General features: G+C 49.0%; 1 protein-coding gene across 1 annotated transcript in view; it reads right to left on the bottom strand.

Annotated features, from left to right (window-relative positions):
- The window catches only part of pcdh15b (protocadherin-related 15b), a 2,356,722-nt gene that overhangs the window by 728,837 nt on the left and 1,608,885 nt on the right, over positions 1–19,000 (bottom strand). The gene's annotated exons all lie outside the window — the stretch shown is intronic.

The raw sequence follows: 19,000 nt of genomic DNA, 5'->3' as shown, positions 1-19,000 counted from the left end.
GCAGACTCCGCACAGACAATGACCCAAGCCGGAATCGAACCTGGGACCATGGATCTGTGAAGCAATTGTGCTATCCACAATGCTACCGTGATGCTTAGAGATTAAACTGTAATGAAGGCTTTATTAGGCTAATAACTATCCTACAGATTTGGACGAGAGCTGACTGCTATACAGACCATGAGGCAGGCCTTTATGTATGGCTCCCAGATGGGCGGAGCCAGAGGCAGAGTCCCCAGGGTTCCAAGCCTGGTCTTAAAGGGGACATCACCTTACATGATGATAAGGCAGTAACCGTTCATCACATTCACCCCCTGTTTAAAAAGGAGTCCGGCGGGGGTGAAGTGCCATCATAGGTCCATCCGCCTCGGCGGCCGGATCGTCCTCCTCGATCTCCTCAGTTCGGGCGGTGGTGCGGCGGGCACGGACGTCCCGGTTGAGGGCACATCCGGGAGCACAGCGGTTGGAGCTTCGGTCTGGGTCGGGGCAGAGGAACTAGGCAGGGCCGGGGATAGCGGAGCCGGCACCGGCGGGGTGTGTAAAGGGGGGGCGCACGGTAGGAGCTCACCAACGGGTGGTAGGGCCGGAAGGGGGTGTGTTGTAGGGAGCGACGGGTCCTACCGGGGAGCGGCGCGGGAAGGGGCGTCTGTGGTGGAGGATCCAGCGGGCGCCAGATCCCGGGGGGAAACCGTATCTTGCCTGCCGTCTGAGTACTCCACGTAGGCGTAACTGAGGTTGGCGTGGAGCAGTCGGACCTTTTCAACAAGGGGGTCCGTTTTATGGCTCCTCGCGTGCCTCCGGAGAAGAACAGGTCCCGGAGCCGTCAGCCAAGGTGGAAGCGAGACCCCGGAGGTAGACTTCCTGGGGAAGAGAAACAATCGCTCATGAGGGGTCTCATTTGTGGCCGTGCAGAGGAGTGACCTAATGGAGTGTAGGGCATCGGGTAGGACCTCCTGCCAGCGGGTGGTTGGGAGATTTCTCGACCGCAGGGCCAGAAGGACAGCCTTCCACACGGTCGCGTTCTCCCTCTCCACCTGCCCGTTTCCCCATGGGTTATAGCTGGTCGTTCTGCTCGAGGCGATGCCTTTGCTGAGCAGATACTGACGCAGTTCATCGCTCATGAACGATGTACCCCGGTCGCTGTGGATATAAGCAGGGAAACCGAACAGGGTGAAGATGCTGTGCAGTGCCTTAATCACCGTGGCTGAGGTCATGTCGGTGCAGGGAATGGCGAATGGGAAACGGGAGAACTCATCGATCACGATGAGGAAATAGGCATAACGGTTGGTGGACGGGAGGGGCCCCTTGAAGTCCACGCTCAGTCGCTCAAAGGGGCCCGAGGCCTTCACGAGCCGAACCTTGTCTGGCCGATAGAAGTGCGGTTTGCACTCAGCACAGACCTGGCAGGCCCTGACCATGGCCTTGACCTCCTTGGTTGAGTAAGATAGGTTGCGGGACTTGATAAAATGGACGAGCCGGGTAACCCCCGGGTGGCAGAGGTCATTGTGGATGGCTTGCAGGCGGTCCTCCTGCGCGTTGGCGCATGTGCCGTGGGACAGGGCATCTGGGGGCTCGTTGAGCTCCCCTGGACGATACTTGATATCGTACGAGTAGGTGGAGAGTTCGATCCTCCACCTCAAAATGTTATGGTTTTTAATTTTGCCCCGTTGCGTGTTATCGAACATATAGGCGACCGACCGTTGGTTGGCGATGAGGGTAAACCTCCTACCGGCGAGGTAGTGTCTCCAGCGCCGCACAGCCTCCACAATGGCTTGTGCCTCCTTTTCGACTGCAGAGTGTCGAATCTCGGAGGCGGTGACGGTTCGGGAGAAGAACGCTACTGGTCTGCCTCCTTGATTGAGGGTAGCAGCCAGGGCGATGTCTGATGCATCGCTCTCTACCTGGAAAGGGATGGTTTCATCCACCGCGTGCATGGCGGCCTTGATGATGTCGGCCTTGATGCGGTTGAAGGCCAATTGAGCCTCAGCCGAGAGGGGAAAAGTGGTGGTCTTTAGGAGTGGGCGGGCTTTGTCCGCATACTTGGGGACCCACTGGGCGTAATAGGAGAAAAGCCCCAAGCACCGTTTGAGGGCCTTGAGGCTGCGGGGGAGAGGGAGTTCCTTAAGGGGGCGCATGCGGTCGGGGTCGGGACCTAGGACCCCGTCTTCCACGACATAGCCGAGGATGGCCAGCCGGGTGGTGTGGAAAACGCATTTGCCCTCGTTATAGGTCAGGTTAAGGGCTCGGGCGGTCTGGAGGAACTTTTTGAGGTTAGCGTCATGGTCCTGCTGATCATGGCCGCAGATGGTGACATTGTCCAAGTACGGGTATGTAGCCCGCAAACCGTACTGGTCCACCACTTGGTCCATCGCTCTTTGAAAGACGGAGACCCCATTTGTGACACCAAAGGGGACCCTGAGGAAGTGGAAGAGCCGGCCGGCTGCTTCGAAGGCAGTATAGGGGCGGTCTTTTGGTCGGATGGGGAGCTGGTGGTAGGCAGATTTGAGGTTGACCGTGGAAAAGACTCGGTATTGGGCGATCCGATTTACCATTTCCGAGATGCGAGGAAGGGGGTACGCATCAAGCTGCGTGAATCGGTTTATGGTCTGGCTATAATCCACAACCATCCGTTTCTTCTCCCCGGACCGGACTACCACCACTTGCGCTCTCCAAGGGCTGTTGCTAGCCTCGATGACCCCCTCTCCCAGTAAACGCTGGACCTCTAACTTGATAAAAGCCATATCTTGGGCACTGTAGCGCCGGCTCCTGGTGGCGACGGGCTTACAGTCGGGAGTGAGGTTAGCGAATAGCGAGGGGGGTGCGACTTTCAGTGTCGCAAGGCAGCACACCGTGAGGGGGGGCAAGGGTCCGCCGAACTTCAGTGTCAGGCTTCGGTGGCTGCACTGGAAATCCAGTCCGAGCAGCAGGGGGGCACAGAGGTGAGGGAGGATATAAAATTTGAAACGGGTGTATTTGGCACCCTGGATCGAGAGATCCGCAATACAGTACCCCGTGATTTGTACCGAGTGGGACCCAGGTGCGAGGGCTATGGTTTGGGATGTGGGATGGGTGCGTAGGGAGCAGCGCCTTACCGTTTCAGGGTGGATAAAGCTCTCCGTGCTCCCGGAGTCGAAGAGGCATGCAGTGTCGTGCCCGTTGACCTGGACCTGCATCATGGAGTTCTGCAGGTGTTTTGGCCAAGTTTGATCGAGGGTGATCGCACCCAGTCGCGGGTAGTCGGAGTCGTAAAATGGCCGCTGCCGTTGGTCGCACGTGTCGGGTCGAGAAGATGGCCGCCGACCAGATGGCCGCTCCCATGATTCGCAAGAGGCTGATGACGCGTCAGAAGAGGACGTGTCGGGTCGGTGCGCAGCAGCATTGCGAGGCCTGGGGGCCTGAGAGCCTGATTTTCGGGCCGGCTGTTCTTTGTTTTTCTGGCCCCTGGGTCTGGCCAGGCAGACCCTCGCAAAGTGCCCTTTCTTCCCACAGTCGCTGCAGATCGCAGAGCGGGCTGGGCAGCGTGGGCGTGGGTGCTGGCCCTGCCCGCAGAAGTAGCAAGGTGTGCCCCCATGGTGAGCGGGTCGCCACGTGGCGCAGGCCTGTAATACGGGCGAGTCTGAGGAAGTCCGGGGGGGGCTGGCAGAGTCCACGGGGTGCATACCCAAGTTCTGTCGGGCCACCTCCAGCGGGGAGGTGAGCGTTAGCGTCTCCTGGAGGTCTTTTGCCCCGTTTTCGAGCAGTCGCTGCCGGATGGAGGTCGAGCGGATGCCGGACACGAAAGAATCTCTGATGTGCAGGTTCATATGGACTTCCCCTGTCACATCCTGATGGTCACAGACCCTGGCCAGCGCGGTGAGTTTCTCAACAAACTCGTCAAGCGATTCCCCCGAGCGCTGCCGGCAGGTAGAGAGCAGATGCCGGGCGTGCACCTCATTGACGGGTTTGACAAACTGCTTGCGGAGCAACTCAATCGCTTCCTCATAAATCGTCGCCTTTTCGAGCGTGGCGGAGATTCTGTGACTCACCCGGGCGTGGAGTAGACGCAGCTTGCATAGCCCCAGGATGGGAGTTTCTGCGGAGTCCAGGTAGGCCTCGAAGCACCGCAGCCAGTATTTAAAAATTTCCTTTGCCTCCGGCGTTCGTGCTTCCAGATTGAGCTTCTCTGGTTTTAGGCCTGCGTCCATCCTGAATCTAGTTTAGCCTAATAAATTGAGGTACCCTCAATAATGATGCTGAGAGATTAAACTGTAAAGAAGGCTTTATTAGGCTAATAACTATCCTACAGATTTGGACGAGAGCTGACTGCTATACAGACCATGAGGCAGGCCTTTATGTATGGCTCCCAGATGGGCGGAGCCAGAGGCGGAGTCCCCAGGGTTCCAAGCCTGGTCTTAAAGGGGACATCACCTTACATGATGATAAGGCAGTAACCGTTCATCACATTAATAAACCAGATGGTTTGCAGATATTAATAAATCAGATGTGTTTTTACGACAATTGATGGTGGTGTCAGAGTCATCGTTAGACTTTGAATTCCATCATTAGACTTTTCTCACCATTTGCAATAATGGGATTCGAACCTGGGTTCCCAGAGCATTACCCTGGGTCTCTGGATTACTAGTCCAATGGCAATACCATTGCATCACCGCCTCTCCTGGAAAATATGCTGGAAAATATTCTTCATTTTGAATATCAAAACAGATATAACTAAATTGGTGTAGTAGTCTCCCCCTCCGTGGATATTTTATAACTATCTTCCAATGTTAAATCTGGTACCAATCACATTCCCACCCCCTCCCCCACAGAGTACCCCATGCAACTCATGTAAATGTCATTATATTTCCGAATGTGTGTGTATATTTTGGGAGGGAAATTGCTGCAAATGATCCAATCTTACTCCACACATCAAATATTTACTCGGTCTCAAATTCTGAGATGACAACATTAAAACCTTCTTGCACATACATTGTGTGGTGTAATGGTTAGCGTCCCTGCCACTGAGCATAAACTCTGGATCTGATGACCAAGAAAGGTACGTTCAAAACATAGCCAAACAGGTTGAGTATCAACCTGCAAGTTCCAGCATGTGCCAACGATGGATGGTGAAAGCAGGCGAGATTCCTGGACTGCCATGTGATGTAACGAAAGTTGGAGCTGCTATCATCACAATACATAGCCCCAGACATAACATGCATGTAACTGTGCATGTTGCCACAGCACCTCGGACTCCCTGAGTGAACTGTAACACTTCAGCACCACATATATAGTATCTATAACTCGAAATCAACTTGCATCAGTCTGGTGCCAAAGAAGGAACTATTTGGCTAGAATTCTCCGTCCGTTCGCTGGCGGTGGGATTCTCTGGTCCTGCCGGCAGCGCAGCCGCGCTGCAGATTTCCTGGAGGCACGGGGTGGCTTCAATGGGAATACCCATCGATAGCGGCAGGAATAGAAATCCCACCGCCAGTGAATGGCGCACTGGGGGCCGGAGAATCCCGTCCCTAATGTTAGACATTGTCTTCTGTGTTTTTCAAGTGTGGCTTGGTTGAGTACTGTCAGTAGTCTGCCTGTTCCACGTCTAGGGCGTGCTATTTGAAATGATCTGCCAGCCGTTGGGACATTCGTACAACTCAAGTGATTATCTTTCAAGTTTCTTTCCTTCATATTGAAACATTACAAATGTCGCACATCTATTTAAGAAAGGTGATTGAGGAAAACAGTCAAGAAGCTCAACACCATCTGTGACAAAACAATCGGCTTGTTTGGCACGCCATTCATCATCCTAAATATTCAATCCCTCCATTGCTGATGCAGCAGTGTGTACCATTTAAAAGATTCACTGCAGCAACTTTCCAAGGCTCCTGCAACAGCCAGCTTCAAACCAGTGACCTCGATCATCGAAGTGAACATGGACAGACGGCTCATGGGACCACCACCACCTTTTAGTTCCTCTCCAAGTCATCCTGTCTTATAAATATACAACTGTTCATTCACCAACATTGGATTGAAATCCTCATACTCCCTACCTACCAGTACTGTGAGAGTATGTTTGCCACCTGGTCTGCAAAGATTCAAGAAAATGGCTCACTTCTATTTCCCCAGGGCTCTGTAGGTTGACAATATAAGGCACTGGGTCAGTTCTTGCAATAATCCTCTTGGGTACCTGTTATGAGCCAGGGCTTACAAACTCCAAAGTGTACTATGAAGTTCACCTGACATATAATGTTTATGTTGAATTTGGCTAGGATGAGCACAAGGGCCTTCACTGAGGCACTTTTATCAAAAAAAGTTTATTATAAGAATGTAGTTAATATATATAAAAGACAGCAAGAATTTGTTATCAACTACAAACATAAAGAAAACACAACAGCTAAAGTAATCTATGGATATAACTCTTTAAAAATCCCCCTTAGTAGCTGTTCCAATTCGATACAAAATCCAATAAATAAAATCCCCTTTCAGGGGCGTGGGCCAGGACACTAATCTCACTTGAATGGGACTGGCCTTTTCCCCGAGATCCAGCCTTCAACCAGCAGATTCAAAATTCCTTTCGGAAAGGAATTCTATCTTTAAAATTATCACAGCAGTTTGCCACACCCAATGAGCTTTTTGGGGCGGGATTCTTCCCTACCCAGCGGGGCGGGGGGGGGTCCCGGCGCGATGGAGTGGCGGGAACCACTCCGGCGTCAGGCCACCCCAAAGGTGCGGATGTCTCCGCACCTTTAAGGGCCAAGCCCTCACCTTGAGGGTCTAGGCCCGCTCCGGAGTGGTTTCCGCTCCACCGGCTGGCGTGGAAGGCCTTTGGCGCCATGCCAGACAGGGCCGAAACAACTTCGCTGGCCTGCATAAGTCCACGCATGCGCGGGAGCGTCTGCTGACGTCATCCCCGCGCATGCGCAGGGGAGGGGGTCTCTTCCGCCTCCGCCATGGTGAAGACCATGAAGAAGGCGGAAGAAAAAGAGTGCCCCCACGGCATAGGCCCGCCCGCGGATCGGTGGGCCCCGATCACGGGCCAGGTCACGGTGGGGGTAGCCCCCCCGGGGCCAGATCGCCCCGCGCCCCCCCCAGGACCCCGGAGCCCGCCTGCTCCCGCCGGTAAGGTAGGTGGTTTAATACACGCCGGCGGGAGAGGGTTGACAGCGGCGGGACTTCGGCCCATCGCGGGCTGGAGAATCGCCGGGGGTGGGCCCGCCGACCGGCGCGACGTGATTCCCGCCCCCGCCAAATTTCTGGTGGCGGAGAATTCGGGACTCATGCCAGCCCCTGGCGATTCTCCGACCTGGCGGGGGGTCGGAGAATCCCGCCCCAGTTCCCTGGAACAGCTTTAAAATAAAAACATGGAAACACTGCTTCCCTTCTGCAGTCCAAAGCAAAAAACCGAAACTGAAACCAAAAAATCTAAACCACCTCTCACCTGACAGCCAGATCCCAGCTCCACCAACAAATGACATCACTGAAGCCATGCTACGAGGTATTTGGTAAGACCAAACCTTTCTTAAATGGACACTCAAATGACAGCACCCAAGCTGGTGCCCCTCCGAAATTCCGGACGACAACAAAATCAACCTCTTCAAATGTCTCCCTTTGCTGAGGCATGGTTCTCCTTCTGTGGGGCTTGCTTAGCTTCCACTCTCCCTGTCAAATTCGGGAAAACGAGGTCAAGGTGGGTTATAAGGCTTCTACTTCTCAACAACTTTGCCAGCGTAACCCCAATGGTAGCATGTGGGGTTGTGCTGTATGAAAATTGGCCAAGTGGAGTGGCAATGGTCTGTTAGACTGCTTCCTCATTGAGGCATTAATAATCTTTTATTAGTGTCACAAGTAGACTTACATTAACACAGCACTGAAGTTACTGTGAAAATCCCCCAGTCACCACACTCCGGCGCATGTTCGGGTACACTGAGGGGGGCTTCAGAAGTTCCAATTCACCTAACAAGCACGCTTTTCAGGGCTTGTGGGAGGAAACTGGAGCACCCAGTGGAAACCCATGCAGACACGGGTAGAACGTGCAAACTCCGCACAGACAGTGACCCAAGCGGGAATTGAATCCGAGAGCCTGGTGCTGGGAAACAACAGTGCCAACCACTATACTACCGTGAAGGTTTGGACTGCTCTTTCCGCCAGCCCATTGGAAACGGGGTGGTAGGGGCCGTACATATGTGGTGGATACTGTTAGATGTGAGAAAGAGGTGAAACTCCTCGCTGTGAAAGAGGTGCCATTACGAGAAACAATCGTCTCAGGGATGCCATGTGTTGTGAAAATCTGTCGCAGCTTGTCGACAGTGACTAATTAAGTCATTGAACTCATGACTTGGATGTCCAACCGTTTTGAGTGGGCATCCACAACGATTAAAAACATCATTCCCATAAGAGGGCCAGCAAAACTAATGTGGAGCCTTGTCCAAGGGTGGCCAAGCCACTACTAAGCGTGTAGTTTAGATGCAGATGTAAGTGTTTGCTATGTTTGGCAAGTTTGCAACAGCTGACTACACCCTCTATTTCTTTATCAATCCTTGGCCACCAAATGTAGTTCCCAGCAACCATTTTCATCTTGGTCTGGCCAGGATGTGTGTTGTGTAACCCGTGGAGAAGTGGCTATCACCCAGGGGGTGGCACTACCACTTTGCACCTTCACAAAGAACACTGTCTTCACAGCTAATTTCATCCCTGTGCAGTACGTTGGGCCAGACTTTAGTGCCATTCTTTTGATAAAACCGGGTCCCTGTCAGTCTATGTCTTAATATGAGTCGACAAAATGGATAGAGTGTGTGAAAATGGAAGCCGGCTTAGAGAATCACATCCTTTCTGCATTCTTTGTCTGTGTTGAAAAGTGGAACTATTCGCAGCCAACAGTAATGCCCATCATTGTACTCTGTCCAATGTGATCAGCGGCGCCAGTTTAACCTCATGGAAAAGCCAAGTAACGGCTTATGGTCCGAGACAATGACAAAGTGGCAGCCATAAACACACAGGTGGAATTTCTTGATGACACATATGACTGCCAAACTGTCTTTATCCATCTTGGAAGCAAAAGGCAACAGGTTGCTCCACGCCATCTTCCATCTTATGAGAAAGTACAGCCCCTATGCCGTAAGGCGACACATCACACGTCATGATTATGGGTTTGCCTGTTTCACTTCATTGGTGCTGATATGACATGGGTGTTGACGTATGTCCATTATCTTCAGGGCCTCTGCAATATAGGTGGTTAAAGTGGCTGTTGTACTCCTCAGCCTCAAGGGTTGCAGCCTCCCTGTAGATACTTATGTGCCTGTTTTAATACCACCGTGGCAGAGGCACCTTTATCGACCTCCATATTCGATAGGCAGCCGTTAACAATCAGGACAATTTCGATGGTGGTGGGGGGGGTTGAAAAATATTCCTCTTGTGACGGGTCCAATTTATTCTCATAGCCGATGTGGTAGCACAAGGTAATATGATGAGGCAGAGTTACATCGCACAGTGATTTATTAACAAACTCACAAACTATATCTACACATAAGCACACACTACCACAGGTCTAGTCCCACTACTGCAGGGCTTAGTCTGATGATTTCCCCCTACCCGGGTCCACACCCTGGCCCCGATAGGCCCAGATTCACACAGTCCATCTCCATGGGTCACTCTGCCCGTGAAGGATCATGCTTTTAAGGGGACAAGCCATCACAATTTTGAATGGTCATTACTTTCTATTGTTATTGTTTTCAAAGTAGGTCGGTCAACAATTTTTATTGAACATGCTCTGCATATTTCACACTCAAAGGGAAAAGGATATTGAGCATTTTGAATTCTGCCCTACTCCTAAAATTCGGCAGTTAATTTGTGATATTGGTGAAAGAACATGTGCTGCTGTCATGCATTAGCACACTAGTACCCGTCACCGCAAGCAGACTGACTCACAATTATAACCACAATAATCAATGTTCTGAGTTTCGAATCCTGGTCACAGCGGGTGCAATTCAGCGGACTCTGAACAAAATCGGGCTGCACGCCGAGATTCACCTCGCTATTCACCGGCACTTTGCCATGTTTTTTGGCCTGGGGGAGTTTCTCCCTGCCGAGGCCACTATTTAGTTGATTTCCTGCCTGGCTCCTCGCAGATCGGGCTGCCATTTTGACCGGCAACCTCAATCTCTGCATCACCCCCCCCCCCCCTTCAGGCTCTCCGCTTTCTGGACTCCCTCCCTTCACCCTCCACCCTGATGTGCAATGTCGGACCCCCCCCCCCACCCCGGCTAATATGCAAGCCCCGCCCCTCCCGGACCTGACCACTGGCAATGCCAACCTGGCTCTGGAAAACTTGGTACTGCCAGGGTGCCAGGCTGGCAGTGCCAAGATCCCCGGGTGCCAGAGGGAGTGCCAGGGTATTACTATGCCCTGTCCCCGATGGGTCTCTAATGGCCTGCGAGACCATCTGAGGTGTTATTACACCTGGCTCATATTTGCAGAAACCAGTGCTAAACGGCACCCTGTCGAGGTTTGCAGGCGTGGCCGTTTACTGAGGCGTGAGGTGAATGTGGCGTCCGGGTCTTCAAATGAGCCTACTCTTGAGCAATTTTCATCAATTACCATGGTGAACCACTGTAATAGGAGATGTAAGGTAGGACCTGCACTACAGGTTCGCCGGTAGCTCCTGCCGGCTGGCTCCGCCCACAGAGAACTGCATAAATATGCATGACCTCCAGTGTCCTGCCATTTCACCAGCTGCAGCAGGAGGCCACGCATCTGACTGTAATAAAGCCACACTTGTACCCAACTTTAGTCTTTGTGCAATTGATTGTGCATCAATTGGTTGACAATGAGAGACAATAATTTTCAAAACTGATAGCAGCTGTAAAATAGTTGCTAATTGATGTTGGAAACCACATTTAATATAGGATTACACCTGGGCAGGACTGGAACCGATGTCCTAGGGGGGGGGTTTCCTAGAGCTGTTGGGGAGGGTTTAAACTAATGTGGCAGGGGGATGGGAACCGATGCAGGAAGTTGGAAGGTAGTAAAACAGGGACAGAAACAAAAGGCAGTAAGGGGGAAAATGTAAGGCAGAGAAGCCATAGTCAAAAATCAAAAAGGGCGACAGTACAAGGTACAGTGACTGAGGGGAGCTCAGTAAATACGACCAGGAATACTAAAAGGAATAAAACGGGAAGTAAAAACATTAATGGTAAGCGACGCGGCAGGTTGTTACATGAAGATATGGGTTCAACGACAAGGAAAATTAGGAGAAAAGCTAAGAGGAAATATAACTTAGGAGAGGTTACTGATCGAGGTGTTAAGATTCAGAACAGAGGTAAAAAAAACAACATAAGTGTACTTTACCTGAATGCTCGTAGTATTCGGAATAAGGTAAATGAGTTGATGGCGCAAATCATCGTGAATGACTATGATTTAGTGGCCATTACTGAAACATGGTTAAAGGATGGTCATGACTGAGAGTTAAATATCCGAGGGTATCAAACTATTCGGAAGGACAGAGTGGATGGTAAGGGAGGTGGTGTAGCTCTGTTAATTAAGGATGACATCCAGGCAATAGTAAGGAATGACATCGGTGCTATGGAGGATAAGGTTGAATCCATTTGGGTGGAAATCAGGAATAGTAAGGTGCAAAAGTCACTGATAGGAGTAGTCTATAGGCCACCAAATAGTAACATTATGGTGGGGCAGGCAATAAACAAAGAAATAACTGATGCACGTAGAAATGGTACAGAAGTTATCATGGGGGATTTTAATCTACATGTCGATTGGTTTAACCAGGTCGGTCAAGGCAGCCTTGAGGAGGAGTTTATAGAATGTATCCGCGATAGTTTCCTAGAACAGTATGTAATGGAACCTACGAGGGAACAAGTGGTCCTAGATCTGGTCCTGTGTAATGAGACAGGATTGATTCAGGATCTCATAGTTAGGGATCCTCTCGGAAGGAGCAATCACAATATGGTGGAATGTAAAATACAGATGGAGGGTGAGAAGGTAAAAGCAAACACTAGTGTTTTGTGCTTAAACAAAGGAGATTACAATGGGATGAGAGAAGAACTAGCTAAGGTAGACTGGGAGCAAAGACTTTATAGTGAAACAGTAAAGGAACAGTGGAGAACCTTCCAAGCGATTTTTCACAGTGCTCAGCAAAGGTTTATACCAACAAAAAGGAAGGACGGTAGAAGGAAGGAAAATCGACCGTGGATATCTAATGAAATAAGGGAGAGTATCAAATTGAAGGAAAAAGCATACAAAGTAGCAAAGATTAGTGGGAGACTAGAGGACTGGGAAATCTTTAGGGGGCAACAGAAAGCTACTAAAAAAGCTATAAAGAAGAGTAAGATAGATTATGAGAGTAAACTTGCTCAGAATATAAAAAGATAGTAAAAGTATCTACAAATATATAAAACAAAAAAGAGTGGCTAAGGTAAATATTGGTCCTTCAGAGGATGAGAAGGGAGATTTAACAATGGGAGACGAGGAAATGGCTGAGGAACTGAACAGGTGTTTTGGGTCGGCCTTCCCAGTGGAAGACACAAATAACATGCCAGTGACTGATGGAAATGGGGCTATGACAGGTGAGGACCTTGAGAGGACTGTTATCACCAAGGAGGTAGTGATGGGCAAGCTAATGGGGCTAAAGGTAGACAAGTCTCCTGGCCCTGATGGAATACATTCCAGAGTGCTAAAAGAGATGACGAGGGAAATTGCAAATGCACTAGTGATAATTTACCAAAATTCGCTAGACTCTGGGGTGGTCCCGGCGGATTGGAAATTAGCAAATGTGACGCCACTGTTTAAAAAAGGAGGTAGGCAGAAAGCTGGTAATTATAGGCCAGTGAGCTTAACTTCGGTAGTAGGGAAGATGCTGGAATCTATCATCAAGGAAGAAATAGCGAGGCATCTGGATGGAAATTGTCCCTTTGGGCAGACGCAGCATGGGTTCATAAAGGGCAGGTCGTGTCTAACTAATTTAGTGGAATTTTTTGAGGACATTACCAGTGCGGTAGATAACGGGGAGCCAATGGATGTGGTATATCTGGATTTCCAGAAAGCCTTTGACAAGGTGCCACACAAAAGGTTGCTGCATAAGATAAAGATGCATGGCATTAAGGGGAAAGTAGTAGCATGGATAGAGGATAGGTTGATTAATAGAAAGCAAAGAGTGGGGATTAATGGGTGTTTCTCTGGTTGGCAATCAATAGTTGGTGGTGTCCCTCAGGGATCAGTGTTGGGCCCACAATTGTTCACAATTTACATAGATGATTTGGAGTTGGGGACCAAGTGCAATGTGTCCAAGTTTGCAGACGACACTAAGATGAGCGGTAAAGCAAAAGGTGTAGAGGATACTGGAAGTCTGCAGAGGGATTTGGATAGGATAAGTGAATGGGCTATGGTCTGGCAGATGGAATACAATGTTGACAAATGTGAGGTTATCCATTTTGGTAGGAATAACAGCAAAAGGGATTATTATTTAAATGATAAAATATTAAAACATGCTGCTGTGCAGAGAGACCTGGGTGTGCTAGTGCATGAGTCGCAAAAAGTTGGTTTACAGGTGCAACAGGTGATTAAGAAGACAAATGGAATTTTGTCCTTCATTGCTAGAGGGATGTAGTTTAAGACTAGGGAGGTTATGCTGCAATTGTATAAGGTGTTAGTGAGGCCACACTTGGAGTATTGTGTTCAGTTTTGGTCTCCTTACTTGAGAAAGGACGTACTGGCACTGGAGGGTGTGCAGAGGAGATTCACTAGGTTAATCCCAGAGTTGAAGGGGTTGGATTACGAGGAGAGGTTGAGTAGACTGGGACTGTACTCGTTGGAATTTAGAAGGATGAGGGGGGATCTTATAGAAACATATAAAATTATGAAGGGAATAGATAGAATAGATGCGGGCAGGTTGTTTCCACAGGCAGGTGAAAGCAGAACTAGGGGAAGTAGATTTAGGGCTGAGTTTAGGAGGAACTTCTTCACCCAAAGGGTTGTGAATCTATGGAATTCCTTGCCCAGTGAAGCAGTAGAGGCTCCTTCATTAAATGTTTTTAAGATAAAGATAGATAGTTTTTTGAAGAATAAAGGGATTAAGGGTTATGGTGTTCGGGCCGGAAAGTGGAGCTGAATCCACAAAAGATCAGCCATGATCTCATTGAATGGTGGAGCAGGCTCGAGGGGCCAGATGGCCTACTCCTGCTCCTAGTTCTTATGTTCTTATGTATGTCTTATGTACATACAATATATGGCACAGAAACAAACCATCCTGCCTAACCAGTCTTTGCCATCTCTTATGCTCTACTCAAGTCTCTTCCCAGCTTTCCCATCTAAATCAATCATCTTAACGCTCTATTCTGTTCTCCCACATCTACTTGCCCAGCCACCCCTTAAATGCATCTAAACTATTTGCTTCAGCCATTTCCTCTGTTCACAAGTTCCAAGTTTTCAACACACCTTGATTCATGCAGCACTCTAACAAAGGTTCGATACAGGTTTGGCATAACTTCCCTCCTGTTCAATTATCGCCCTCTTGAAATAAAGCCTCATTCTTGGTTTGACTGTAAATATGGCCTTGCTAATCTTTGTCTCAGGAGGACTTGCGGTGCAGCGGGTATCGTCCCTTGCCTCTGAGCCATAGGTTCTGGGTTCACATTCGACTCCAGGACTTGATGGCCACAGAACGTGTGTTCATAACATGGCCAAACAGTTTGATTGTCAAACTACAAATCTTTCCAATACGCCTGTGGCAGGCAATAAGAGTAGGAGAGTCGGCTGGTCAGCCATGCTTGATGCAGACTGGTGGCCCTCAAGCTGTAGCCTCTGGGGAAGGCCAGCGACCTGTTCTCAGAAGAACTCACGATGGAAACAGACCTCAGAAAATGTGTTGCCTGCCTCATGCTGTTAGGGGCTGTTTAGCACAGGGCTAAATCGCTGGCTTTGAAGGTAGACCAAGGCAGGCCAGCAGCACGGTTCAATTCCCGTACCAGCCTCCTCGAACAGGTGCCGGAATGTGGCCACTAGGGGCTTTTCACAGTAACTTCATTTGAAGCCTACTTGTGACAACAAGCAATTTTCATTTCATTTCATTTCATTTCATGCATGAGATGAGGCATGAACAGAGTATGTACAAATTTTGGTGATTGATGTAGTTGTACTCTCAGATGCCTGACACCGTCCTAGACTTGCACTTTTCATGTAATACGTGTCCTTCCTATTCCTTCTATCAAAATGTATTACTACAAAGGGCAGCAAGGTGGCGCAGTGGTTAGCACTGCTGCCTCACGGCACCGAGGTCCCAGGTTCAATCCCGGCTCTGGGTCACTGTCTGTGTGGAGTTTGCACATTGTCCCCGTGTTTGCGTGGGTTTCGCCCCCACAACCCAAAGATGTGCAGAGTAGGTGGATTGGCCATGCTAAATTGCCCCTTAATTGGAAAAAATGAATTGTGTACTCTAAATTTATTTTTAAAAATGTATTACTACACATTTATCTGTTTTGAACTTCTTTTGCCAATTATTCTGAATGTTTACCAATATTAACTTGCAATCTGTTGCACTCATCCTCAGTATTAACTTTTGTTGGTGCCATCTGCAAATTTCTAAATTGTGTTTCTGATTCCCAAGTCCAAATCATTAATGCACATTGGAAACTGCAGTGCTCCCAGCACTGACCCTTATGGAACACCACTTCCCACCTTCTGCCAGTCTGAATAAATACCCTTTAACTCTCACACTCTACTTTCTGTCTTGAAGCCAGCTAGTGATCCATTCTGCCACTTATCCCCTGACTCCACATATTCATTAGTCAATTGTGGGGCACCTTCTTGAAGGCCTTTCAAAAATCCAGATAAATTACACCAATTACATTGCCATTTTCTGTTCCCTCTGTTGCCTTCTCAAAAAATTCTAAAAGTCTGGCCTCACAAGATTTTCTTTTTGGAAAGCCACGTTTCATTATTATATTTTTCATTTCCAGATGTTATCTGTGCTCTCATTTTGTAGGAATTCCATTATTTTCTGTACCATCGCTGTTAAGCTGTCTGATATATAATTCTCTGGACGTGTCTTGTTCACTCATTTTAAGTATAGGAATTATAATAGCTATCGACCAGTCTTCTGGCACGACATCTTTTTCTTACAAATTATTAAATATTTGTAGTAATGTCTCTGCCATCTCTTCCCTAGATTCTTTCATAATATGTGGGTGAAATTTATCTGCAGCATGGGTTATATCATTTTGAGTTTGCTTAGTTTATTATCCCCTTTTCATTTTAAATGCACTTGCCTGATTGCTCATGTCATTATTCAATGTTATAGAGAACAAAGAACAAAGAAATGTACAGCACAGGAACAAGCCCTTCGGCCCTCCAAGCCCGTGCCGACCATGCTGCCCGACTAAACTACAATCTTCTACACTTCCTGGGTCCGTATCCCTCTATTCCCATCCTATTCATGTATTTGTCAAGATGCCCCTTAAATGTCGCTATCGTCCCTGCTTCCACCACCTCCTCCGGTAGCGGGTTCCAGGCACCCACTATCCTCTGCGTAAAAAACTTGCCTCGGACATCTACTCTAAACCTTGCCCCCTCACCTTAAACCTATGCCCCCTAGTAATTGACCCCTCTACCCTGGGGAAAAGCCTCTGACTATCCACTCTGTCTATGCCCCTCATAATTTTGTATACCTCTATCAGGTCTCCCCTCAACCTCCTTCGTTCCAGTGAGAACAAACCGAGTTTATTCAACCGCTCCTCATAGCTAATGCCCTCCATACCAGGCAACATTCTGGTAAATCTCTTCTGCACCCTCTCTAAAGCCTCCACATCCTTCTGGTAGTGTGGCGACCAGAATTGAACACTATACTCCAAGTGTGGCCTAACTAAGGTTCTATACAGCTGCAACATGACTTGCCAATTCTTATACTCAATGCCCCGGCCAATGAAGGCAAGCATGCCGTATGCCTTCTTGACTACCTTCTCCAGCTGTGTTGCCCCTTTCAGTGACCTGTGGACCTGTACTCCTAGATCGCTTTGACTTTCAATACTCTTGAGGGTTCTACCATTCACTGTATATTCCCTACCTGCATTAGACCTTCCAAAATGCATTACCTCACATTTGTCCGGATTAAACTCCATCTGCCATCTTTTCGCCCAAGTCTCCAAACAAACTAAATCCTGCTGTATCCTCTGACAGTCCTCATCGCTATCCGCAATTCCACCAACCTTTGTGTCGTCTGCAAACTTACTAATCAGATCAGTTACATTTTCCTCCAAATTATTTATATATACTACAAACAGCAAAGGTCCCAGCACTGATCCCTGTGGAACACCACTGGTCACAGCCCTCCAATTAGAAAAGCATCCTTCCATTGCTACTCTCTGCCTTCTATGACCTAGCCAGTTCTGTATCCACCTTGCCAGCTCCCCCCTGATCCCGTGTGACTTCACCTTTTGCATTAGTCTACCATGAGGGACCTTGTCAAAGGCCACCTCTCCAAGTAGCAAGCCCCCCCCACCGGATGCCAATCCCTGGCAATGTGAACCTGGCACTCTGACACTCACCCTGGTGCCTGGGCACATTGCCATTGCCAGTCTGGCACCCTGGCAGTTCCACCTGGGCACACTGGCATGACACTGCTAGGGGCCAGGCTGGCAATGACAAGGTGCCCAGGTACTAGGGTGTGTCAGGGTACCACCGTGCTTTGTCCCCAAGCACCTGAGGATCTCCAATGGCATGCAAGGTCCCCCCACCTGAGGTGCCTTTATGCCTGCTTCATGGTTGTGTGGACTAGTACTAAACGGTGCCCTGGCATGACCGTTGAGTCCCGTGCGCCGGGTAAATCCACCGTCCTGGTATCTAAATGAGCCATTAGGCTAATTTGACTATGAGGAGGTTTGCTAGTATGGTTCGAATGGGTTTAAACTAATTTGGCAGGGGGGGTGGGAATCAGGACAGTAAGCCAGCAAGTATAGAAACTGGGGATGAGCATGGTGCCAGGGTCAGGCTGGATAAGAGGAAGGATAGGCTGGGGGAAGTCGAACTGAGTGGGACTGGAGGTCTGGAGTGTATCTGCTTCAATGCACGGAGTATAATAGGTAAGACAGATGAACTTAAAGCCTTGATTCACGTGCGGAACTTGGATGTGGTTGCTGTAACGCAGACTTGGTTAAACAAGGGACAGGATGGGCAGCTAAATATTCCAGGATTTTGGTGTTTTAGGCAAGACAGGGAGGAAGGTAAAAGAGGTGGGGGAGTTGCACTACTGGTTAGGGAGCATATTACAGTTGTACAGAGGGAGGACACCATGTAAAAATCAAGTAATGAGGCACTGTGGGTAGAGTTCAGAAACAGGAAGGGGGCAGTCACTATAATGGGGGTGGTCTACAGGCCTCCCAATAGCCCACAGGAAGTTGAGGAACAGATTATGTGAGCAGATTCTCGATAGATGTGTAAATAATAGGGTTGTTGTTGTGGGAGACTTTAATTTTCCTCATATTGACTGGAAATCCCCTTGGGCTAGGGGTTTGAATGGTGAAGAATGTCAAGTGTGCCCAAGAAGGTTTTTTGGAACAATATGTGGATAGTCCGATTAGAGAGGCGGCTATATTGGACCCAGTACTAGGGAACGTGCCCAGCCAGGTCATCAATGTTGCAGTGGGAGAACACGTGGCGAACAGTGACCACAATTCCGTAAGCTTTCGGTTACTCATGGAAAAGGACGAGTGTTGTCCTAGTGTTAAGGTGCTAAATTGGGGGAAGGCTAACTAGAACAGATTAGACAGGATTTGGAGGCTGTTCTTTGGGAGAGGCTATTTGAAGGTAAATCCACATTTGGCATGTGGGAGTCTTTTAAGGAGCAGCTGATGGGAGTACAGGACGGGCATGGGAGTGCCGGTAAAAAGGGAGGACAGGAGGAAAGGAACCATGGAGGACCAGGAAAATTGAGAATATTGTCAAAAAGAAAAAAGATGCATATGTGAGGTACAGGCAACTAAAAGCAGATAAAGCACTTGAGGAATACAAAGAAAGTAGAAAACAGCTC

The sequence above is a fragment of the Scyliorhinus torazame genome, chromosome 16, assembly GCF_047496885.1.
Source record: "Scyliorhinus torazame isolate Kashiwa2021f chromosome 16, sScyTor2.1, whole genome shotgun sequence".
Classification (NCBI taxonomy): Eukaryota; Metazoa; Chordata; class Chondrichthyes; order Carcharhiniformes; family Scyliorhinidae; genus Scyliorhinus; species Scyliorhinus torazame.
This window is presented reverse-complemented; position numbering and strand designations above follow the sequence as displayed.